At 41.6% G+C, this 5313-nt stretch overlaps 2 non-coding genes across 2 annotated transcripts; one reads left to right on the top strand and one right to left on the bottom strand.

The window, feature by feature from the left end:
- The first annotated feature begins 798 nt into the window (after nt 1-798).
- TRNAS-UGA lies at nt 799-880 on the top strand. Its single transcript has one exon. It is a non-coding gene; the product is annotated as a tRNA-Ser (tRNA).
- A 2216-nt stretch (nt 881-3096) lies between these two features.
- TRNAQ-CUG lies at nt 3097-3168 on the bottom strand. Its single transcript has one exon. It is a non-coding gene; the product is annotated as a tRNA-Gln (tRNA).
- Nucleotides 3169-5313: the final 2145 nt, after the last annotated feature.

The following is a 5313-nucleotide window of genomic DNA, read 5'->3' as shown; positions in this document are numbered from 1 at the left end:
ACAGGACAGAGCGGAGTTTAGGGCTGTTGTACATAGGGTCGCTATGAGTCGCAGGCGACTCGACGGCACATAACAACAACAACATTCATTTCGCTGTATTTATTCTGGCATTAATGTGTTTTCATCTCCTTTTTATCTTTTTGTGTTTGAAATAGAGCAGAGTATCTCCCTTGCTGAGTGCAGGCAGCTCCTTGGGAGACGGGGCAACCTATGTTCTAAACTCATCCATTTTCCTGGGTCTCTGGTGGGTGAGAACTTATAAATAATTTTGCGTCCTTTCCCAGGCGTGGTGGATGGGAGATCTTCCCAGCACGGCCTTTTCCCAGTTAGAACAGATACTGGTCACATCCTCCCTGCTTCTCACCCTCACTTCCACGTGATTTTTTAAAAGTTAGGTTTTTAATCACTCCTCTGAATTCTTGATTCAACTTCTAACTTTGTGAGTAAACGCAGATGACCATTTCCCTCGCATTCTCGCTTGTGGCTTCATTCGTTCCTTCTTCAGTGGGAATGTAGGGTTTATCCGTGGTCATTTAGAGAACGCTGCCAACCTGTCTTTCTTCTCATTTCTGAGAATCTAGAGTGAACGTGCTTGTCCGCGACTCTGCGCCCACTGGAAGCTTTAGGCGCATGTCCAGGAGCCTTTTACTCCATTGCAACATCCTATCATTCATGTTCTCAATGTGCTCCTAATAAACTCATTTTTCAGGCTTGAAAATGAGATGGAATTCTTTGTTGTCACACTTTTTGGCTGTGAACGTCCCATTGACTTCAGTCCTTCAAGTAGCTGGCTGCTGAGTAGTCGTGGCCGAGTGGTTAAGGCGATGGACTTGAAATCCATTGGGGTTTCCCCGCGCAGGTTCGAACCCTGCCGACTACGGTTTTTGCAAAAAAGGTTGGTTTCTTCCACTTCCTAAGTAATTTAGTAAAAATTTAATCCCATTTCCTTCCAGTTGTTCCTCTCTAATGTTCATCTACTTTGCAAGGGTCAGATTAGTTCCGCTTTTTTGTTTCTGAGTTCCGCTTTTTTCTGTTTCTGTGGACTTTCTGTTAGTCTTACTCTAAAATTAGCATAAACTAATTTGTGCATCTCCTCCCTGCTCGGTCTCGTTGTTAGTCTCCGTGTCAACTCATCTTGATGAGGCAATCGGGAGCATGACGCAGGATAGTCTAAGATTCCGATCTGTTGTTAGGGTTGCTATGAGTCGTAAGCGACCTGATGGCGCCTAACAACAACAGGACATGCATCAAAACGACTTTAACACCTTGTCAGAGTCTCGTTTGCCCTAAGGGGATAGGGAGCCCTCCCAAACTGCTACAAATTCAAGGGCTGCCAGGATACCAGAAAGTAGTTAATTAACATTGAATATCTTTTATTGAACACTAGAAGCACCAAGAACTTGGAGCTGCACACTGTTCCATAGTCTTGTCAAATATCATAATGGTTATCCATTATTTACAATGTTTGGATGAGCTTCCAGATAGATTCATGCTGGGAAGCACTAGTGGCATCCACTTCCTACACTAGATGTCTCTGAAAACTCTACAAACTCTCTTATAAATGTACAGCAGTGATGTTATAGAACGGAGTTCAGGCCTTTTGTGCAAAGCTTACTCTCAGTTGAATTCAATTTGAAGACTGTTAACCACTGCTAAATGAGACTAGTGTTATATCTGGAGGAAGACTCTTCCACTTTGTACATCACTCTTTGTCAATGTGCTATACGAAGTAACTTGGTTGCTGTGACTCTGAACCTTGTGCCATTGGGGTATCAAATACCAGAATGGTTTCCCAATGTGGACAGTGTTTGGTGGAGCTCCCAGTTGTAAAACAGGTTTGGAAGCAGGAGTGGCATGCCCTTCCTAAACCACATGTCTCTGGAAACTCTATGAACTTGGAGAGATGATGATAGTTATAGAAAGACATTACGTCTTATGTTCATAGAGTAGCTATGAGTTGTGCTCGACTTGACAGCGATCAACAACAACAGATGCACCAAGATACAAGGTAAGTACCAGTCCCATATAAATTTCACCCTCATTTTACCAATTAATATATGGAAGATTAATTTGCTTGAGGCCTAAGGAGGAAAATGTATTTAAACCAAGCACATCTAGATAGAATTTTGAACCCGATTTTCCATGCCATCCACAGAAGAAATGCCTAACATTATCAAATTGTTAGTAGATTCAGGATTGTATGTGTTATTATTGCTAGATGACTTCAAATCATCTTTGTGACACTGCATAAAGGGAACAAACCAACCTCTGTCCAATTCTCCATCCTCAAAATCGTTGCTGCACATCTGTCCATTCTTGTAGTCAACCCAATCAATCCATCTTCGTCTCCTTCAATGACCATCCACTTTTAATTTTTCAGTACCCCAAAACAATAAATAGCAGGTATTATATTTCACACTTCGGAAGCCGGAGTGGCTTCAGGACTATCAGTTCATAGGATCGCAATGAGTCGTGCTTGACTCAATGGCAATCAACATATTTCATACTTATTGATATCATTCTTCCAAAAGGGTTTTTCTATTGCCTTATAATTTGTAGCAGCCTTGCCAAATATTCCTTCTACAGGCCAGAGAGTCCAGAGAGGAATTAAAAAAAAAAAAAGAAAAGAAAAACAACAACAAAAAAAAAACCGGCAAATAAACAAAAACCTGAGATATCACCGCTCAAGAGCACACGTCTGAACTTGAACTTTTTCTGCTCTGGTTCCAAGGCTCCATAGGGCTCCCAGTTTACTTTCGCTCGCCTACAGATTACCACCAGTCACTACCTGACTCCACCATAATTCATTGTTCTGAATGTTTCCTTCATGATAAATACAATGATTGAACTCCTAAGTATGGCTAAAAAGTGAAGTAATCTAAACTGCTAGATTTATCCTGGGCTGGGATCTTGGAACCTGATTGTTGTTGTTTTTGTCAAGTTCGAACACACCCAGAGCTGATCCTCCAGCGGGTATTTAGAGGAAGTAAATGGCACTGGGGGAGATCGCCCATCTTTCTCTCGCAGAGTAGCTGGTGGATTTTTCCAAAAGAAAACTAGAATAAAGAGAAGAGGTAAGGGAACGAAATAGGATGCAGGTCCCACCGAGACTTGAACTCGGATCACTCGATTCAGAGTCCAGAGTGCTAACCATTACACTATGGAACTCCTCTTGTCACTGCGTCTTCCACAATGATCAAGATGGGTTGTAGTGACTCTCTGAAAGCAATTAGGGTATTTCTTGAGCTGCAATTAATTGCGGGCCCATTAAAACAAATCCCTGGAAGATTTTTCTTATTTGACAGTATTTAGAATCCAGGTAGTTTTGTCTTTTCTTCCCCTCTTTCATCCACGCCCAATTAACTCAGCAATGAATGTGTTTGTCCTCTTACTTTCTTCATTAAAAAAAAAAAAAATTTAGTGAGTGTTTCTCATATATGCCAGCGCTGGGCTGAGTTTTACATTCATTAAGGCTTAAGCCCCACGAAAGATGAGCATTTTCAGTCCTCATTTAGATTGGAAAAGTGAGGCTTAGTGATCCTGTATCTTTTTACCTGAATCTGCTACATTTCAGTCAAACTTTCATATTTTTATAACCTTTATAATCTCTCTCTCTCTCTCTCTCTCTCACACACACACACACACACACACATTATTTCATTTCTTCACCCATTGTTTCTGAGAAAATGAACTCTATTATGTTGGATCCTGTTGCATTTATGGTAGAAAATTGGATTGTGGGTTTAAGAAAAAATTAGGAAAGGATGTCACATGGTAAGGGACATACAAAGATTCCAGACCTAACCGTGTCCTTCTCAACGGTGCCGCAGTGACGGCTTCCAACACGTTAGTACTCTGTTGCTATTCCTGAGACCTTTTTTCCTAGACCGAGGGACCGCAGAGCAGAGGAAGATCCTCAACCAGGTGGATCGACACAGTGACTGCAGCAATGGGCTCGAGTGTGTCAGAGACGGTGAGGATGGCGCAGGACAGGACGGAGTTCAGATCTGTGGTTCACAGGGTCGTACTTGACGGCGCCTAACAACAACAGTCATAAATCTTAAATCTATATTTAAGATGTATGTTTAAAATGGACTAATTTCAACACTCTTCCTTCTAGGGAGGAGCAAGACCTGTTCTTAGTGGTAGATCTTACATCAGTCAGTCCCTTATCAACTAACTCCTCTTACTTTTTCAACTCGTTCAAGAATAATGAGATGGTTGTTGGGTGCCTTCGAGTCAACTATGACTCACAGTGACCCTCTAAGTAGATCTGAACCTTACCGTGCGCCATCCTCAGGATCTTTGATATTCTCGAGCTCATTGCTACAGTGGCTATGTCAATCCATCTTGATGGAGATCTTCCTGTCTTTCTCAAACCCTTTCTCTTTCCAAGCATATCTTTTCCCAAGGACTCGCCCTTCTTGACAACATCCACAAAGTGTGTGAAACAAAGTTTCACTGTCCTTTAACTCTCTTGACGATTACAATAGAGCCTCTGCTCTTTTGTGAGCTGATGAGATGGATTTGTATTTGTGTTATGGTGCAGAATGTCTCCCAAGCCCTTTGTCCCAGCTGATATATAGGCATTCTCCCAAGATTTCTCTTGTGCAGTGACTTCTAACAGCACAAAAAGAGACCCTGTCAATTAAGATGAAGTGTCAGGGGGACTGTATAGTGAAATCATCCATCTGTCCTTAAGACTTTGTCCTCTGCAAACAGTGAGCAAATGGCTTCTCCACTTACAGAGTACATTCCCATGCACTACCTGCTGCCTCTCCCCCAAAGCCACTCCTTGCACCTTTGTGTCCTCATCTCTGGGAAGGAAGACATCCTGCTGACTGGGATGAACATGATTGGTGGAAGAGATAAGAGGTGTGGAATGGGAGGCTCAAGTAACTTGACACTAGATCTCTGTGATGCCACTTCATTGCTTGTTTTTGCAACATGTTAATTCCATATGATTTCCTCATAGTGACAGACTCAGTTTTGTGCACAGTGAACAACTGCATGTGATCTTTGACACAAGAATTGTGGGTTACATTGTGTTCTCCCACTCCCTAAATGTGTCCGAATACTAGATACCTGTGTGAGATAATTTCATTTAGGAATACTGCTCCTTAGTATGTTAATAAGACCACATTATAAAATGCATTCTAAAATCAGAAATTTGTTGTTGGTTTACAAAGTTGTATACACCATGTTTCATAATATTCTTCAAGGGAATAAAAGGTATCCAAATAGGCAACGAGGAGGTAAAATTATCCCTCTATGCTGATGACATGATAGTATACTTAGAAAACCCTAAAGACT

This window comes from Elephantulus edwardii, unplaced genomic scaffold (genome assembly GCF_000299155.1).
Source record: "Elephantulus edwardii isolate Elephantulus edwardi_28Jun2011 unplaced genomic scaffold, EleEdw1.0 scaffold00538, whole genome shotgun sequence".
In the NCBI taxonomy this organism is placed as follows: domain Eukaryota; kingdom Metazoa; phylum Chordata; class Mammalia; order Macroscelidea; family Macroscelididae; genus Elephantulus; species Elephantulus edwardii.
The sequence above is the reverse complement of the archived record's forward strand: the minus strand, read 5'-3'. Positions and strand labels throughout refer to the sequence as shown.